Source organism: Aplidium turbinatum, chromosome 6 (genome assembly GCF_918807975.1).
Source record: "Aplidium turbinatum chromosome 6, kaAplTurb1.1, whole genome shotgun sequence".
Lineage (NCBI taxonomy): Eukaryota > Metazoa > Chordata > Ascidiacea > Aplousobranchia > Polyclinidae > Aplidium > Aplidium turbinatum.
The window spans coordinates 16218108-16238112 of record NC_137477.1 but is presented as its reverse complement, the minus strand read 5'-3'; positions in this window follow the sequence as shown (position 1 = coordinate 16238112).

The window sequence follows — 20005 nt, the reverse complement described above, 5'->3', positions numbered from 1 at the left end:
ACTCAGCTTGAACTCATCCAAGTTACGACCAAGTTGTTGTTAGCTAATCTTATCGCTCACTTAAACGGTACGGTATGTGGACTTTTGAAAACGATTCATATACGCACAATTAACTGATATGAACAAGTTTCATGAATACTATCGTGTTTACAATGTTTTTGCATGTTATTTATTTGCAATTTGTTACTTCTGTGAGCAGTGTATTTTAAGTAAATCCGGGGTGGCCAAACATTTTTCCAGGAGGACCAAATTTAATATTGTGGAAGTGTTCGAGGACCAACAATCTCTGATGACCTTATTTTGCACAATAAAAAATGCAGAGATGTACGTATACGCCGCAGACATGCGGCGTAGACTTTTTGTTTACGCTAACGCTTGCGGCCACATTTTTTTGGATAGTTTGCGCTTGAGGCTACGCCGTAAAGTTTTTGCAGTTTTTTAGCGCATAGCGTCAACGCATACGTTTTAATGTATTTTTTTCGCTACAACACGCCAATACCTTCCAGCGCTGCAGTTGAAAGAATGTTTTCAATGGGCAAAGACATATTGAAACCAAAACGCAGCAAAATGTCCGATGAACACTTTCAGATGCTTGTGTTTCTTCGTGGAAATTGAAAATAAAACTTGTTTGTTTCGAGTGGTTTATATCGTGTGAATGTTTGGCACCTAGCAAACAAAATTAGTTTACGCTAGTGTATGCGCTGACGCTGACAACTTTTTTTACAAGTTACGTTGACGCATACGGCGTATGGTTTTTCGAACGTTTGCGTTTACGCTGACGGCGTCAATATTTTTTGTATGCGCGTACATCACTGAAAAAATGTACGTATTTATTGTTTTGTTATTCGATATTGTCATTTTCACAAAACAAAACCACACGCAAATAAAGGCATCACGCGATACAAGTTATCTGCGTTTCTAGCAGAAATTATAACATTCAAATACTTAGTAAAACACAAGTTCATATGAAGAATGAACCTGATGTCTTGATTTCTATAACCAGTTCAAGTCTGACTTGAAAGTAATAGTAGATGAGCGTTAAATATCACGTAGGTGGGAATCACTCAGTTTTGATCTTAAGAATTTATTCTGCCCGCTACCCAAACAAATGTTTTATTGCAATTACAACCAACATGTTATTGACGATTCATAAATGTTTGGCTGCATTCAGTAGCTATATTTTTAAATAAACTCTTTATTTCAAACATGAAAATATTTGCCCCTCGACAATTGTTTTTGCCTTAATTTTTTTTTTTTTGGTTAGAACACTGATCTTAAGCTTTTTTTTAGTTCATAACCGACAACGTCTTGCTCACACAAATGTGTTGAGCCGAACAAGCTTAACATTTGCTTGCAAACAAAAGTTTCAAAAAATACAAATGAAACTAATACAATTTATGGTGGGTCTGTGAGTCAAAATAACGTATAGTGTAACAATAGGCGCGGGTCATATAAAAGCATATGGCGGGCCGTAATTGACCCGCGGGGCTGATTTTGGACACCCCTGAAGTCAGTGGCGTAGCAGCCACTTGGCGGTTCTTGCTCTGCGCCAGGGGCGGCAGGCTGCAAGGGGGCAGCAAAACGAGGCTGCACAGTGCACGCAGCACAAGAAATGAAGTAATGCAAAAATAAATAAAAAGTTTGATCACGCTTGATCGTAACGCAACAGCGTTTGATGTTTTACAGTGGTTAGCTAAATCACACCTGCTTGATTCGACACCATATTTATACTTGTGTCTGAAACTTTATCTTACCATTGGTGTTTCCATTGCGAGCTGTGAGAGGAGTTTCTCAAAGCTCAAAATGATACTGTAAAGTCGTAGGCTATTTAGGCTACGTTCTACCATGAATGATGATCGGCTATCAGCTCTAACGATTCTTTCTATAGAAAGAGACTACGTTCAAAAACTTGATTTTGAAGTTATTATCGCTAATTTTGCTTCGGCGAAAGCTCGAAAAGTTCAATTTTGAGGCGGCTATTGCTCTTTTATTTGCCTAATACATTTGTTGTCCATTTTTTGTCTTTTATTTTTAGCCTTAACGCCTTAATCTTTTATGTCCGGTTTTCTTTCTCCATCCTATTATTATTATTATGACTGCTCATCCACATCAATATAGCCTAACTGGCAAATTCAATCCACAACACTTTTCATTAGGCTGTCATTCATTACTACATGATTGTGTGCTTCTCTCTGTTTTTGTTTTATTTTTTGCTATTTGCTTTTTGGGTTTTGTGGCCGTGCTAACTACTGATATATAGCCTACTACATAATTTTTCATTCAGGCACGTTTTAAACCTTTCAAGGTTTTGCCACCTTTTCCCGTTCGTTAACGTGCTGGTAGGTCTATATCGATTTTTGTAGTTAGTATCTTTTTCGTCCTGGACGCGTTAATGACGAAAAATAAAATGATTAATTGAGATAGTGAGGCTTCTTTCTCAAGCAATATAGAACTTCTGAGACGCGCACATTATTTGTAATTATTTTTATTGAAAAGATTGCTTGAACATGAAACTATTTCAAAATGTGCTGCAGTCTATTTTGGGCGGCATTTTCAACAAAAGCCAGGGGCGGCAGCATATGCTCCTACGCCACTGCCTGAAGTAGGTTAAAAACTTGATTGGCAGCAACACTAACCAGTCCAGTAGCGTACCTAGGGTGTGGCAGGCTTAGGGTGTGGCAGATGAGAAGATAAGGTTCTCATTACACTAACCTAGGGTGTTGCAGATGAGAAGATAAGGTTCTCATTACACTAAGCCTTCGGCACTAACGAGAGTAGGGTGGCCAGTTCCTTTCTCTCGGCCGCCTTTCCTTCAGCAACTACGCCCACCCAGTTTATTACACCTAGGTAGCGTATAATAGAGGTGAGCGGTGTTTTTCAGCAACCAGCTTAAGACGGGACTCGAACCAGGATTACATGATTGAAAAGCGAGCGCCTTATCCGCTGCGCCATCCCAGTCAGCAACAATTGAAAGTTTAGTATAGTCCCTAAGCAGCGATTAGTTGAAGCTTAGAAGTAGCAACAGAACTTACGTACTTATTAATTTTTATAAGCATTTATAAATCTAATCCGTTAGACTTCCATTTGGCCTGACCAGAGCACTCAGTCTGTTCTAGGAAGAAATTAGCAGTAAAGTATAATTGAGCCTATAAGCATGATTATATGAAATTCTGAGGCCAAGAATTAGGCTTGGTATGACTTATTTTTACTTGCTATGCTGGCGCTGCCTATAGCACTTAGCATTCTGAAGTTTTGAGGTTTATTCAGAACTTAACAAGCTGTGTTTTATGAATACATGCCGGTACCGCACTTTTACCTAACTTCCTTTCAATGGAATAGTGTCTTTCGAGCGCCAGTTACTACCATAATATTATCGTTACTATCGTTACTACATCCAACAAATAACTTTAATGTAACATACCTTCCAAACTAAATGTGTTTCATTTACAAAGAAATTGTAGTTTTAATAATAATGTTGTATGTAGGCCTAATTTTTTTGTAAGATTGTCAATTTGGTTTGCCAATACTACCGTATGATAATGTGCTTATTTGTAGATGTTATGGTGCTTATGAATATTTCATTCAATGATTTTATTTGCTGAGAAGTTTTGCTTATTTTGTTGTTTAGGCGGAATACTTTATTGCGGCCACGGTTAATCGAGGGTTAAACCATGGTTAAACCACAATAAGACAAGTAGATTGATGCGCTTTAGTTGGTTTGTAGTGGTAGGGCCTAATCTGTATTTAAAACAAGACCAGTATGAGACACTAGCAAACAATTGAAGGGCTTAGAGCAAAAACAAGATATGTCAAAAATCGCACTTTTGAGAAAATGAAGGTTAAAGTATATCGTTGTACCATGCTTTTTTCTTGGCATTATACCAAATTTCATGGTTATGTGTCAGTCCCTAATGTTTGTTGCAGTGTACCAGTACACTTTATTGTTGTTTGAAAACAAGTTGTGTGTCTTTATTTTGCGCAAGAAATGACATACCACCTTTTTGCACAACAATTTATTCAAATGAAAGGAGACATGTCACACCCAAGATCAGGAATTCAAGAACAAAACAAAGAGACAATTTATTTCTTGCTTAAGCTGTTTTAAAAAAGTTCGTTTAAGTTGTTTGGATCTTGTACGGCCATCCTACTCTTCAAGTTTTTCTGCATCACGTTGTACGAGACGCTGGTAAAACCAGTGATGTTGGTGAGGAACAAAAGGCATTTGCTTCTGGATATCTGCAAACTTTTTGCTGAAAGTTCCACATGGGTAGTTTTGGTGAAACCTAAGGGAATCAATGTTGAAATCAACAATTTTTCTTTTATGCTTAATATCCAAAGCTTTCCATTCTTCATCTTCAAAATCGTTTTTAAAGCAAGTTGTGCCGAATTCCTTGATAAACATCACACTAACTTTCTGAATGGAGAATTCTTCCTTACAGATATCCTTGCTCCTTTTAAGTAGTCTAAGGTGTTCAGGCAGCAGTTTAAAGTCATAAAAACTGTTTGCCATGTCATAGACACGGAATTTGTTTTGATGTTTTGTGTCCCGTATGGCAGTTCTATAATGCTCTGGCAAGTACATGTGCTGATGTTTTCTTAGCTGCTTCTCAATGAGACCAAAGTCTTTGTCGCAGTCCATGTAGCTATCTCCAACAATCGGAAATTTATGAAAAACTTTTTCGAATCTCCTTGTTTGAACAAGAAAGTGCCAGAAAGCCATCATATAGAAGTATTTGTTCTGACCTCCACAGGAATTCGACCAAGCTATTAGCGTGTCACCGTGTACCTCAGCTTCTAACATAAAAGCATAGAGAGATGAGATGATCTTGTTCGACCCTCTGCCTCCTTCATTCTCTATCCAAGAGTGCATGAATCCGTTTTCTTCCACATTACTCGAATCATCATTTTTTTGGATCAAATAAACTCCGAAGTTATACATGCAAAGTTGTCTCAAATAAAATGCAACAGATGTAGATAATTTTGGGAGTGGTATTGCATGTTGTAGGTCAAAACTTACAAAAACGATTCAGGATTGCTGAAAGATGAGCTGCTTGCACACTTCATTAAACACGAGATAGTGTTTCCTTTAAAAAAACAAATCATTTCGAGAATCAAGCCCCCACCCAACCGGAATGCATTTGCCAAGGAAGGCCTATGGGTGCGGCTCAACCGCCTGCGTACTGGCGTTGAACTATTACGCTACAACATGCACAAAGGGGGGATGGCTCCATCTGCGATCTGTGAGTGTGGCAAGGAGAAACAAACCGCAGACCACACCATCTGTAACTGCACCATCTACCATGCGCCAAATGGTGTGCGTGGTCTGCGTGAACTGGATGACAAATCAATTAAATGGCTGCTCGACACCTGCCCAAACATCTAGACCGCGTCGCCGCCACTGCCCAAGGGTGGTAAAAGGCAGAGCCCTTCGACCCTTGAAGTGGCGAAGAAGGTTCAAACGAAGAAGAAAATTTCGAAAATGCTTGCTAGGATAAGCTAGGGTTTGCAGGTTATATGTTCAATTGTTGTAATCTGTTGCTTGCAGTAAGGATATATGTCAGACAATTTTTTTATCATTTCAGCGCAAAAAGGATATATGTCAGACATATATCTTTTTTGCGCTAAAATGATAAAAAAATTATGTGACATATCCCCCTTTTCCTTCGCCGATCTCCTTCATTTCTCAAGATACACATACGGCCTTTTTGCACAAGACGCGCAGCAGGCTCATGAACTTCCTGACGTGCTTAACTCAAATTTGGTAAAAATTGACATAGGCTACCTCCCTTTTGCACTAAGCCCTTCAATTGACATTAACGATACACACGACAAATCAACAATATTAGCAACAGTAGTAACTAGATTCTAGAAGGTCATAACAAACTTATGTCGAATAATTCACTTGGTATAGGCTACACTACGGTATACACAACGTCAGATGAAAAAGAAAGGGGAAGCCGCGTTAGCTAGTTTTTATCTGGGAAATAACTTGGAAAGAAGGCACAAAGCGCAGCATTCTATCAAATTGATTGGCTCCGCAGAGAGAACAAAACTTGCACGACGAAACAATCTCACGTGACTGCCTTTGAACATTATAAAACGGCAATAACACATTTATTTTCTTTGTGATTTGTTCATAAAAGGCTTGTATGCAATATTTAACTTCAATTGTTAAAAAACCCACACCTAACAACCAAAAGTGCAATTAAAGAGCACATCGCCTCTTGTGAAACTTGCACTGACAATGTCTCGATCATTTCTCGAGCCAAATTTGGTTTTCAGACTAAGATCATGAAAGCCTTATAAGAATCAAACGTAACAATCCATCTCTCAACCGGCAGTTATTCGCCTGTGGCTCATCGTTCCTTTTGTGTGTGTTCTGAACTTCTGATTGTTTGTCCAATGCCTGTAGTTTTCATCTCATGTGATCTGTTTTCCACCGTATAATTTATTCGTAATCATTTGTTCAGTTTGTGCTTTTCAGACGAGAGTGTGGTTACAGTTATAGTGCAAAGTCAAATTTATCTTACAATTTTTTATTTTCCTAATGAGGACATGCGTGCGTGTCGAAAAACGCTAGAGTCATTATGTTATATATTTTGCTTTGTGTGTAATACATTATGTTAAACCCGCTAAGGTTACTTTGTTTTGCTTGTCAATTGTTAAAAAGGGCGCAAATTTAAACTTCACCATGGGCGCCATTTTACATAGGTACGGCACTGCTAACCACAACTGTACTTTAACTATTAACAGTGGATGCATAGCCGTGTGGTTAGAGCTTTGGCCAACGCCGAAAGCATAGGCTACCGATTTTTTAGGTAGACAAGAAGATTGGCTTCTTTGCCAATTGCCTTCTCGCCAACTTCATCTACTGTAATCTTCAACTACAGTAGGCTACAGGGAAGAAACCTGCATAAAAAAACAATGAATTTCAGCTAATAAACTTTAGTTTGTTTCTTACTGCTTCTAGAAAATTAAATTACGATAAACCTTAAAGTGGAAAATTGTATTAGAATTGTTATATCCTTTCAAACATTACTCTTGCTCGCATCCTTTACATTGTATTGTTTCGTCATTGCTGACCAACCCAAGTGTTTCTGCTTCAATCTCTACATTCTTTTTTGCAGCCTTGCTTACCTGAGCTACCACTTAAGTTTTATATCTGAGGTTACAAGTCGAACAGATTGTTTTTCTTCAAATCACTTATGAAGGCGCTTTGCAACGTTTAACGTTTAACATCATTTCCTGAGTAGGCTAGAGCGCTGCATTGGCATTGAAACGCGTTCCACTCGTAGCTTTACTCGCAGGGTGGTCTATAGCCGTTGAATTGATCCATCTAATTTGTGCGATAACTTCCTTGTATTATTGCATGTGGTGCCAAACGAGAGAAAAAAACATTTACAAGGAAGTAATACGTTGTTGACAAATTTGCTTTATTAATCCCACAGTCTGCTGAGCAAGGAAATACGCCAAGGGTAAAAAGTTATTCAGAAGCGTATCCTGTAAAGTTTGCAGGCTTGTTGAGATTTTAAACCGCTGACCCTGGCTAGGTCACAAAGATTGATAGCTTGAGTTTCCGGTTTTGGAAGCGTTGTTGTCAGTAATTATTTCATTCACTGGCTGGTGTCCTTGACATATATGCTACTTAACCACACATGACAAAAATTGAACCATCGTTGCTAACTATTTGCTATTCTGCTTTCAAAACTACCATACCAAACTCATCATAATTTGGTATCAGCAGTCTTCAACGTGAAAGCAATATCTTATCTGATGATAATATGAGTGCTCTATTCTGCTTTCGCTCTGCCTTAATTAGTTATTTTGTCAGCATATGTTGGCCAATACGCAATTGCGCATACAGGACAGACGCACATCTTATCTACTCTGTTTCTTGCTTATTCTATGTCAAGTCGTGTTTCAGTTCAGTAAAAAGCAATCCGCAGGCACCCTGCGGTGTATTGCGCACTGAAGCATAGCCTAAAGCAGGAGTGTGCAGCTTTTATACTGCCGGGCCGCAACTTTGTAAAAGGTACCATAAAAAATCCCCTCTGAGCAACAAAGGAAAACGTATATTCTAGCTCAGTTTAGTCACTCGTTCCGCATCGGCTGGCTTGGCGCATTGGGTTAGGGCGGTGGTAGTAATTAGTAATAATATTGATGTGGGTTTGATTCCCACCACAGCTGTTGCTCTTTTTTTTCTTCTGTAATTACCAAACCAAGTTGAAAGGGGATTTTATAATGGTGTTACGGCCAATCTCTGTACAAATCAAACGTCATATAAAACCGTTCAAGTCTACTGAATATTACGTCATGGAAGTTGCTAGAAAATGTGCCAAAATTGCACCATCGTTCATAGACTTGTGTCAAACTTGTTTGGACTTGTTTGGGCCTGTTTAAACAGGAAATATTACATCAGCTTTAAACACCTGTTGGAATGACTTCATAATTGTCTTTCATTTATTGCGTCACAGTTACTTTCTACGTGAATTTGAGATATTGATATCTATTCTGGTCATTCGTAAAATGATTGTTTGAAAGTTGGCCGCACATTTAACTGTTGGCTTAGTGCTTGCTAGCTGGACAAAAGTTCCGTCTTTTATCCAAGTAATCTGTTGTGTAGTGACAGTTTAAGTGGTGTAGGCGTTGCACCCCCTCGTTTTCGGTAGCCTCGGGCTAATTTTACAGGAATACACTGTTTGAAAAGAAGTTCAAGTGTGTGTTTCTTCGGTCATTATATACAGACGAACGGATTAAGGAACTTTATGTTAAAATTTTGCCAAGAAGAGATTATGGTTTACCGCTGTGACCAAATGGTACCTTTTCAAAAGTTGCCGCCGGGAAAATTAAATCGATTTGTGTTGCCTCGAACATTGAATCAACCCAAAATTAACTTACTTTTCCCCCCGTGAGTTATATAACGTGAATTACTGTAAGTTCAGCGTGCGTATCGCGTTGCTCGCTTTATCGCTAGTTTTGATATTATTACATCACAACAAATCAAACAGTGCGGTCGTGATACACTACTCTAGTATATTTTTTGCTTCTCGCTTTACATGTTTTGGTACAATTTTTTCGTAATAAACGTTCACATGCAATTGCCGAGGCAATTTCAACTTTTGCCGTTTGGCCTCGACAATGTTTTTGCAAAAGTAAAAATATGCTAATTTCGAAGACTGGAAGTAACGTTTGTCTGTTCTAACTTTTCTCAGATAAAACACGACAACGTTTCTCAGCGAAACTTAATGTTGTAGCTAGTCAGGAAGTGCAAAATTTTCGTTTGTATCAGCTACTTCAAAGGAAATATTTTCATCAGAAAAAATGACCGAAATAAATAAAAAATGACCAAATTTTTTCAAGTCATTTCGGACAAATGACCGAAAAGTCTCAGCGAAAAAAAAAACAGGTACAGCCTCTTATTTGCACAAGAAATATGCCGCAAAATTTTCATTTGGCACACCCGTATTGATGTAGGCTATTGTATGGTGATCAAACTGTAGTACGAAATGCATTTAACCAACTGCATCATGCCAATTTGGGCAGCCACCAAAATATGTCTCTTATACTTTTATGAATCTTCCCAAATCAAAACACAAAATTTGCTATATAGCTAATTTTATTAATTTTCACAAATGCATCGTATTGATTTGGGCAGCTGAAAACATGACATTATCTGATTAGCAGAGGTGGGCACCCGCTACTTTTAAAGTAGCGCGCTAGCCGCTACCGCTACTTGGGCCAAAGTAGCGCGTGCTACCGCTACCCGCTGCCAATTTACAAAAGTAGCGCGCTACCCGCTACCGCTACTCAGGCCAAAGTAGCGCGCGCTACCGCTACTTCTTGCGCTACTTTTGTCTAAAATGACACTAGAAAACACTCTTCAAGTCCTATAGTGACGCAAAAATGACCTTGAAAGCGAATGTTATCATTCGTTTACGCTGTCATTTTGACGTCGTTATAGAAACACATTCTAAGGGAAATTTATTGTTACGCATCTTTCAAAAACACAAGCATTTCAAAATGAGAGTCACTAAGTCCTGCCAGCTTTGGCTTAAGCACATCTCTTCCAACAGAGAAAAGTCTCTCCACCGCAGCACTGGAAGGAATGGGGGTGTTGTATTTAATGAACAGATGTTTTAACTCGGTATTCGAAAAGCTCAAGGACTTGCTCTTGTCCGAAAAAAAGCCGTCCACAATTGTTACTTCCTTCTGCACCGACGTTTCACGGGATGGCGCAAACACTCCAAAAATACATCCTCGGAGTCATGACTGGTGTTGGTGTCACTCTTCTCGGTATCAACCAGGCTTGATGTCTCCCGCAACAGTCGAATTACATCTCTCTTGAGTGACTTGTTCTCGCAGTGCGTCAGCATCATCCGTGGAAACGTAGTGCAGAAATTGTAGCCACGACGTCTTGAAGGAGAGATGAAGAAACGATGCCATAACGCATTTCATGTTGTTGAAGCACTTGTTGAATCGTTTCTTCACCCCTTCAAGGGCTTTCACTTTCAACTCCTCACATGTCACAATATCACTGATCTCGGTCAACTTCTTCCCGCAAATTGTGATGGTTGGAAGCAAGACTCCGTAATATGCCTTGGACTCGCCCTGGAGAATGTCTAAAGCCTGGCAGATAAACTTCATCACACGGAGATATTCGCCGAAGAAGTTGACGACAGCTAGAAAAGACCGAAACTTTGCAACCAAGCCGATTAGGCTATATAGCTGCTTAACCACGCCAGTATTGCAAAAAAAACAAGTAATTTTTTCCAATTTAAATTAAAAAGTAGCGGGTAGCGGGAGTGCGACTGAAAAAAAGTAGCGCCTCTCCCGCTACCGCTACTTTGGAATAAAAATAGCGCCGCTACTGCAGCGGCTACTCCAACTAAAAAGTAGCGCCGCTACCGCTACTTTTACCAAAAAAGTAGCGCGCTACTGCCCACCTCTGCTGATTAGTCTGTTTATGCAACTGCCCAAATTAGCGTGAGGCAGTTTCCCCAAAATGAACAAATTCATTAATTTTTCCCATTCACATAACTGTATCGTTTAGATTTGGGTAACAAAAAAATATAAAATTATCTGATCATAGTCTATTTATAAAACTGCCCAAATTGGCATGATGCAGTTGCCTCGGCATCAAAATTTACAAAGTCTTTAATTTTTTTCATAGGCTGGTCAAAGCGGTAAACCATAATCTCTTCGTGGGAAAATTGTAACATAAGATTACCGGATCCGTTCGTCTGTATGTAATGACCGAAGAAACACTCTTTTGAAACCGTTTATTCAAAATTGTATTTCTGTAAAATTAGCCACCTGGCTGTCGAAATTGGAACGCAACACCGTACACCACTAAAACTTGTCACTACGATACAAACTACTTAGATAAAAGACGGAAACTTTGTCCAGCTAGCAAGCACTAAGCGAAACAGTTAAATTTGCGACCAACTTTCAAGCAACAACCTTACGAATGACTAGAATAATTTGCGATATCTCAAACTCAGGTAAACAGTAACTGTGACGCAATAATGAAAAACATTGTCACGCAATTCAAACAGGTGTTCAAAGGTGGTGATGCAATGTTTCATCAGGTCTTACGAACGATGGTGCAATATTTGGACATTTTCTAGCAATTTCCATGACGTAAGATGCCAGCTAGGTTAAGTAGACCATAACGGTTTTTATATGACGTTTGATTTGGTGAAAATTGTCCGTAACATAGGCCTAAAATCCATAAATGATTTGGGCAGCAACAAAATATGAATTTATATAAATCTGGTGAATACTTTTTATAAAACAATTCTGGTGGAGAGGTTACAGTACTTTTTCAACCATAAACGGACATAGATTTAATTCCTGATGAGGACACACGTACGTGTCGAAAACGTTTGAGTTTATTTTATTTTAAATATGTTATATTTTGTGTGAAATAAAGTATGCTAAACCCGCTAAAGTTACTATGTTTTATTTCTCTATGGTTCAACAAAGCAAACTCTCTACCAAAGCTTTAAACGGACATAGCTAAGCAACACTATAACACTTAACGAAAAAATGTTATACTGTAGGCCTACCTGTTAAATGTAGCCTAATGTTAATGTTGTGGTGTTGCTTAGCTTTGTTTGATTACTTTTATAAAACTACCCACATTAAAATGATGCAGTTGCGCCCCAAAATAAAAAATAAATATTTAGTTTGTACAGTATATGCAACTGTGTCATGTTAATTTCACCAACATTTAAAATGCTACTGCTGAAGTATATAATACTCCTAAATGTTACTCCTACCTACCATGCCAAAGTGCAGAAGCATCGAGCAATGCACAAGCAAGGTATATTCAAAGATGAATTCAGTTGTTCTATCTTGATTACTTGGGTAAAAAAATCTAGCTAGCTGGTGATCTTGTTATGTTAGTTTTTCCCTATTATCATGCACCGCATACATTATATTTGGGCAATTTCTATATAAGCGTGCAGATTTGGGCAAATTTACGTTCTGCCCCCCAAAATGGTTTGGTCTCGTACGGCTATGATGTCCACCAAAGCATTTTGGACACTGTCGATGTCAAAGGACTCATGAGACAGTTCATAGAGAAAACACCCGAGCGAAAATCAATCTTCGGAAGCGTGTGAGAGCTCATTTCCACCAACTGTCGTTTGTAGGCCTATATCACTTTCTGATTTGTTTGTTTTCATTTAATTTCCTGAAGAGCGTTTTTGTCGTTTGCCGTTCTTCATTTGTTACAATGTGTGTGTTTTGGCGTCGTGTTTTTACGCAGGAGGTGACCGGATGCCCACTACTAGTTTATTAAAATAATGTTCTCGCAGAGAAGGAGGGTCCCGGGGCGAAGCCCCTCAAAAGCTGACAACACTACGGCAGCTTCAGCCCCTCCTAGAGAAAAATAGTTCCCGCGCCACTGCATGTTGCCATACGTTGAACCAAACAAATACAATGCTATTTTAAAAGCCACCATATTTCGAAGAAATGTTTGTGATATGTGAAGTCTTTGAAGCGGTTCAGAAATTCTTTCAACGGAGTTTGAATAAATTTGGTTAGCGAAGTCTACCTTCTCCTCAAGAAGTAGGCTAGTCTGGTGTCTTTCAGAGTTTAAGAGTAGTTTAGATTTCCTTTTTGTTTATGTGAGCTTTTCAAAGGCTTAACTTGTTCTGAAACGCTTTTATGTAGGCTACCCATGCATGTCACTTGCTTACTGGCCATTTTGTTGTAGCTTGTATTGAGGTCATTCAAGCGTGTAAGACGATGGGTTTTGGTATGCAGAGTTAAGGTCATCCAAAAGCAGAATTACAATAATGCAATTAATAAGCTTAATAAATTTACTGGAATAATATCTTTTTATTTCAGTGTATTTGTGGCGTGGTTCAGAAACCAAAGCCTGCCTCGGTCCACTTATTTTCGCTTCGAGGGCCGCATCGGACGCAGCCGCATGTTGCATAATGCAAACCCCTGGTATAAAGCAAAACATGTCAATTGACGTCACAGTGGTATCTCCCATTCCGAAAATAACTTTGCAAAAGCGATCATGCGAGAATGTTGCCTTATCGCGTGAAGGTCAGATAAAAGCGAAGTGACTTAAAATACGGTACTGTATTTTGAAAAAAAAAGGATATTTGAACGTACGAAGTTGGTAAGTGACTCGAATGTCATACTTATGGCCTGCATCAATGAGACGACCTAAATAAAACACTTTTAAATTATGACAAATAAATTTTAAAAAATGTTGTCTGGTGATGGATTCACCAACAATCTGCAGTCTCAAAATCATCCAGTTGAACATAGGCTATACAATATACATACTATAGGGTGGTCCTTATATGTACCTAGTCAAAAATTTAAGTTGGAGGAAATTGTATGGGCGCCCCTTACATTGATTCCACTTAATGTAAAAACACTTACTGTAAAATATTTTCTATTCTAAACGAAAATTAAGGTATGCTCAAAGCAAATGAAATTTCACGTGGCTGAATCCAATTAATATGATAACACAAAATGTTAGCGGTTATCAAATGTTCTACAAAAAAACAATATGACGAATGTCTCTTTACTCTTCTACAATAATCTGTCTTTCTGATTCTCAACAAGAGCAGCTTTAGTTATGTGGGGCAGTTTCTTTCGGTGCTCAGCCACTACTTGGAGGATAAATTGTGTTTGTTCCTCTGAATGAGGGCTATACCCCTCTCTGCTGTGTCGTTCGTAACACGAAGTGTTCCAACAGTTTTCTGGGCCTCAATGAATGCTGGCAAACTGGACCATAAATTAGAATCTTCTTCTAGAAATGAAGTTGAAATACTAAAAGTCTCAAAGAAATTCTTCGTGTTTTTTGTGACGAAGTCAGGGATCTCCTTCGTTCGTTTGTCTTGATCTGACAGACTGACGTGCTTGGCTGGATGTTCTGCTCCTTGTTCAACCAATGCCTGAACCATTTTTCTCTTGTTTTCTAAGGAAATGGAGGTATCAAAGAATGAAAATCCAATAGTTTCATCAGACAGGTATCAAAAGTGTCGTTTCAGTTTCTTTAGAGCAGCGAGTGATACTTGGTCACCAGATGCCAACAATTCTTTAGCTGGTTGGAGGTCATTCTTTGGAGCTGAAATTCCAAGAGGAGAAGAAAACCAGCTTTTAATATAGAACTTCACTGCAAAGATACATAGGTTTTTGAGACCCTGTAGCTCACGCTTAGTCAGGCAAAATCCACTGTTTCGGAAGATGAATATCTTCATGGTGTAAATAAGACGAGACATAAATCTTGCTTGGTGCATGGCTCCAGGCTTCATGAATCTTATCCCTTCAGGTGGAAATCCCCCTAAGAAGATAATCGTGATTTCAAGAAGTTCTCTGTAATCATCTCTGGGATGTTTGCTGTCTAGCTGCTCCTTGGCATAGGACAGCACCTTCTGCTGAGTTTCAGTATCCAATTCAGCCAGTACAACTTCATCCTGTATTCCAGGAGTGTAGTCATGATGCTTAACCTTAGGCCAGAACTGCTTAAACCTCTTGAATAGCTGTATTTCTGGGGCAGATGAAGGGCCAAAGCAAGACTAAAACACCTCCTCAAGTATAATCTCATGAATATGGTGGCGGCATGCCAGATACAGAGCATCATGTTTAAGCTTTGCTTCAAGAAGTGCACAAGCTCCTTTAAGTCGCCCAGTGTTGGCTGCTGTGGTGTCAAAGCTGAAGGCCTTAATGTCTTCCCTGATATTCCACTCATCAACAGTCTGGATTATGGCATCACATATGGCCTGTCCTGTTCCAAATGGAAGTTTAGGTACTGCTAGAAGCTGATCAACGCCATCAGAAGAAACTATAATGGGCAGTCTATCAACTTTCTCATCTCCTGTCAAATCAAGCATCAGCTTTCCACCCCAGTGAATCGTTAGTGGTTTTCCATAACTCTGAAACGCTGTTTTCAGGTCCCTTGACCTATCTTCACGATACTTTCTGCGATATCGTCGAAGAGAAGAGCGGTTAATAGCAAATTCTGAAAGATTCAAACCTGTTGCAGATAGCACAGATGCTACAGTGTGAACTGCATGCCTATCGCTGATCCTACCTCTGTCAAGAGAAGCAAGAACATCTGGTTTAAAAATTTTCTTTCTGCCACGTTTTTGAAGAGGTGAAGGTCTGAAGTCAGATGATGAAAGTTGTATGAAATCTTCGTCTCCTTGTAAATCCTCTTCACTTAAAGAAGAGCTGCTCTCTAGAACAATTTTATCAAGCAGTTCCTTTATTTGTTTCACTCATGTTGCCTTTTCATTCTCTCTTTTCTTCAGCTTCTTGTCCAATTCTGCTATATACCCTCTCCTGCCAGGTTCCCGTTGAGCAACCAAAAATTCTATGTCCTCTTGAATGTCAATCATTTCGAGAGCATTGCCATGAGAAACATCAAACAAATTTGGATATTCTGCAGTGAAGATTTCTTCATTCATTTTCTGCGTGTCGGTCTTTCTATTCTTATTCTTTTTTAGGTTCTCCCATGCTGTGATAAGACCATCCAACTTCTTAATTGCTCTTCTTTCATCCCGTACTGGAATCTTTGCTCGGCTCCAGTATGCGAAAAGTTTCTGGATAGTATGCTTGGCTGCCTCCCTTTTTGTTTCCTTCATGATCTTTAGCCGGTAAAAGTAGGCTACAAGACGAGAGCATCATGCACAGATGGCAATTTTAAGCCAGTAAACTCATCCTTCACTGGCCCAACTAAGTACATCTCAGACTGTTTTCTTGTAGATTCTGGCATTAACGCTTACAGTACCTGAAAAAACAAGACTATTATATTATTATCAATCAGGTTGCTACAATATTCAGTAGCCTACTCAGCAGGCAAAACACGGCGCAGAGTGCAGACATAGCATTGTGACTTCACTCAGTACGATTTGGCTGCACATGTGTTCGGCGTGTCTATCTCGTGATCACGGCGTGGAAAAAAATGCCAAAATTTTTTATAGTTTGAAAGATTTGAAATAAGGATCCCCCTATAATAACTATCGTTATTAACTTCTCATTTGATAAATGCGAGCCCCCAGTAGAATGAAAGTGCAGTAACACATGTGCATTGTGCACCCATGCCTCAATGCTATTACCGACTTAAGCCGTTATGCGTAGAAAGTTTAAGCTCTTTGAGCACACCTTAGACGTCGATGATTTGTTTTTTAATTTGAGGTTTTTCATTTTAACCAAATTGGAACAGGTTGAGAGGGCGCCCGCTTAAAAATTCAAAAGTTGACAAATAAGGACCACCCTAATACATACCGTATAATAACCTTATAAAAGATTTACCTTTTTTACAATCACTGTAAATACACAAATAAAGCACAAACATTCACTAATCAACATTTTGAAACTTCTTTATTATTTTTTTCAAACAATTAGATGAGTTTGCCTAATTTGACTACGCTGATTCCGAATTTGCACTCAGAATTTATCCATAAAGTCACAACTTTTGTAAAATTAATTTTTAATTTTACTTTAACACACTAACTAAGCTTATAGGAGCCTATACAGTAGCCTACATATTGCAAAATATTTTTCAACAAAGTTTTCATTCAAATGACTTTGCATGTTGCCTTTCCTGTTGAATTGAGGCATAAATTTTCTTCATTTGACTTTTCTTGAAATATCACTATTCGTACAGTTACATTTCAAATACCAACAAGGGATGGTCTGCCATCATGGCTCCATCTCATCGCCCTTATTGGTACCGTATTTCCTCAATTTTAATGTTCTGGTCACTATCCAAGTGTGCGTGTAAAAATTAATTTTAAACTCATGCGACATCTAAGTCTTTAAAAAAGAATGAACATGTTTTTCACATTGTTCTAATAGTCAAGACTCAAGATCCTTGGTATTTCCGAGAAACTTTGATTTGACATAAGTTCTGCAAAACAAAGCCATACGCCATAGGCCCCTACGCTTCTTACCAGATCCGTTATGGACATGGTGAATATAACTTCAGTGTCTTTAATAAGTTTTCTGATTTGAGGTCCAACAAATGCATCCCTTTTGAACTTTTTTAACACTCAAAGTAGAAAATTTCTCTCTAATGTATCTATTCTAGACTAGAGGAAGCACTTTCTTTGTTGAGAGCTTTCACAAACTGTTTGATAAGACCTAATTGTATGATATGTTGATATGAAGGCTAGTGGTGGAAGAGTAGGCTATACTGGATCTGTCAACAAGAGCAGGTTACAAAATAGTTTTATGTCTTGGATATAAGGGGCTTCGTTAAGAGGCTTCGTTAACACCATTCACGCAATCCAATCATTGCTTCTGTTCCTTCTGTCCCATTTACTTTATATAGGAGCCTGATAAAGTTTGCGATGCTATGGGCGTGTGGAACGTAGGCTATGTCTGATGACAAGACTCCAGCAATGGCAAGGAAACTTTCTGTCCAAGAGAAGAAAAGTAGAAGACCAATAAAGGATGGCAAGAGATGGTGAGAGATGAAATCAGTGTAAGAAACCTGCACAGAATCAACCCCAACAACAGGAAAGCATGGCGAAAGGGCTGCAAAAACTGGCGGACCACTGCTAGCGGGGAGAGATGCCAGGTCTCATCTATTGAAGAAGGGACAAACGGATGACCTGATAAAAAGTGAGCACAGTCAATTTCGTTCTAAAATTTGTTACTCCACCAAACATTCTATTTTAACTTTACAGAAAGCAAAAAAAATTTTCGATGTTGCGCTACGATTTATATTTTCAATTCCTTACAAAAAAGTTATTTGCGCTGTTTATTTGAATACATCAATGAATGTCATTGTATAATGAACTAATTGTTTAAAATCGCTTCCGGCGGGCTTTTTCTCTTGCAAACAAATCAATAATTTCTTCAAAGTCCAGAAATAAGTAAAGATGAGTTAATGCTCAAAAATGTGAGATCAGTCATGTGATCATGCTTCAACGTAGACCGTCGTGCATTCTTAATCAGCTTCAAAATAGAGAATGATCGCTCTGCACTGCAATTGGTCACCATTGTGCAAAGAATCATTCTAATTTCCACTAGAACATTTGAGTATACTTCCCGCAGTCGCCTTTTCACAATAAAATTCCCCAGCACAGCAAAAGTAATATTTCCAGCAGTAAGTTCATCCGAGGAAAGTGATCGCAAAAATGAACGGAGATGTATGCACTCACTTTCAAGATTTTCAAGGTCATCAGAGTAGTAATCCTCCAGGTCAGTAGCCTTTTGATTGATGTCTTCAGCAGATAGTGTTGTCAATTGTTCAATAAATGCAAATTTGGTGTAAATGACTTGGTATGCTGTTGATCGTTTTTTCAGTTCTGCTGCAATTTTGTCTAGAATAGGCAAAAAAACATTTCTTTTCAGATTGGTTTGCTTGTCCACAGTGACAGTGATATCATTGTCTCTGGTTTCACCGGATAAAAGTTTCTTTTTTCTCTGCCGTCCCTCTTCATTTGTTGAAACATTTATCTGCCTCTGATCAAATATCGGCTATTAAACCCCCCATTGTATATTGTATCATACTGGGATACTGTAAGACCAATGTCTGCGTCGGCAGCTTGCAGTGCCACTGAAGATAGTGAGAAGTGTTGCAGTATATAGGCCCAAAACACTGTCAAAAAAGCTGTCTCCAGTTTGTGCAAACCGGTAATTAATCCACGAGATTTACATCTGGCTGCCTTCTGCATGGGATCATTTTCAAAAGTCTCCAGAGCCTCTAAAATTTCCTCATAACTATGCAACAAGGCATTGCAAGCATCATTTCGTCGTGACCATCTCGTAATCGAAAGACTCTTCACCACATTTTCACCATCTAATGCTTTTAGCAAGATATCTGGTGTGATTAATAAAAATTGCACAGACAAATCATAGTCCTCCATACTAAGCGAGACAGATAGCCTAATTAAAAGAAGCGCTAAGCAGTACATATTGTTGAAAACCAATCAAGCTTGAAGTATTCTAGGGCGGTGACTTGCCATACATGACTTGCCGCTCTGTTTATAAATGTGTGTGGTGTGATAACATATTTATTAATTGCTATGTATCTGAATATATCTGTTGTGAATTATTATATTCACATACAGTATTATCAATGTAATATATTCGTATATTTTGCCGCCCCCAATAATTTTCCGCCCTAGGCAACTGCCTACTCTGCCTATAGGTAAATCTGGCCCTGTTTGTTGATACAATCAATGACGACCGTGGAACCGTATGGACGCTCTGTCTCATCAAAAGTCGGAGGTCACGTTCTTGGGATGAAAGATTGTCAGGTCGCAGACAATGTTTTACTAGAAGAAGTGAAACATAAATTGAGTTAAAATGCAAGCATTAGAATCAAAAGAAATCATCCATTCAACAAAAAAAAACAGAAACACTGTACATTGTACAATACTCTGCAGACAACAGTAGGCTAAGACAAACATCAACATTTTAACAAACGGAAGTTTTATTTTGTCAACTTCTTTGACTTGGCCTGCTTCAATGGATCAAATTTCTGCAAATATGCGAAACTGCCAGGATTAAGCTTCTA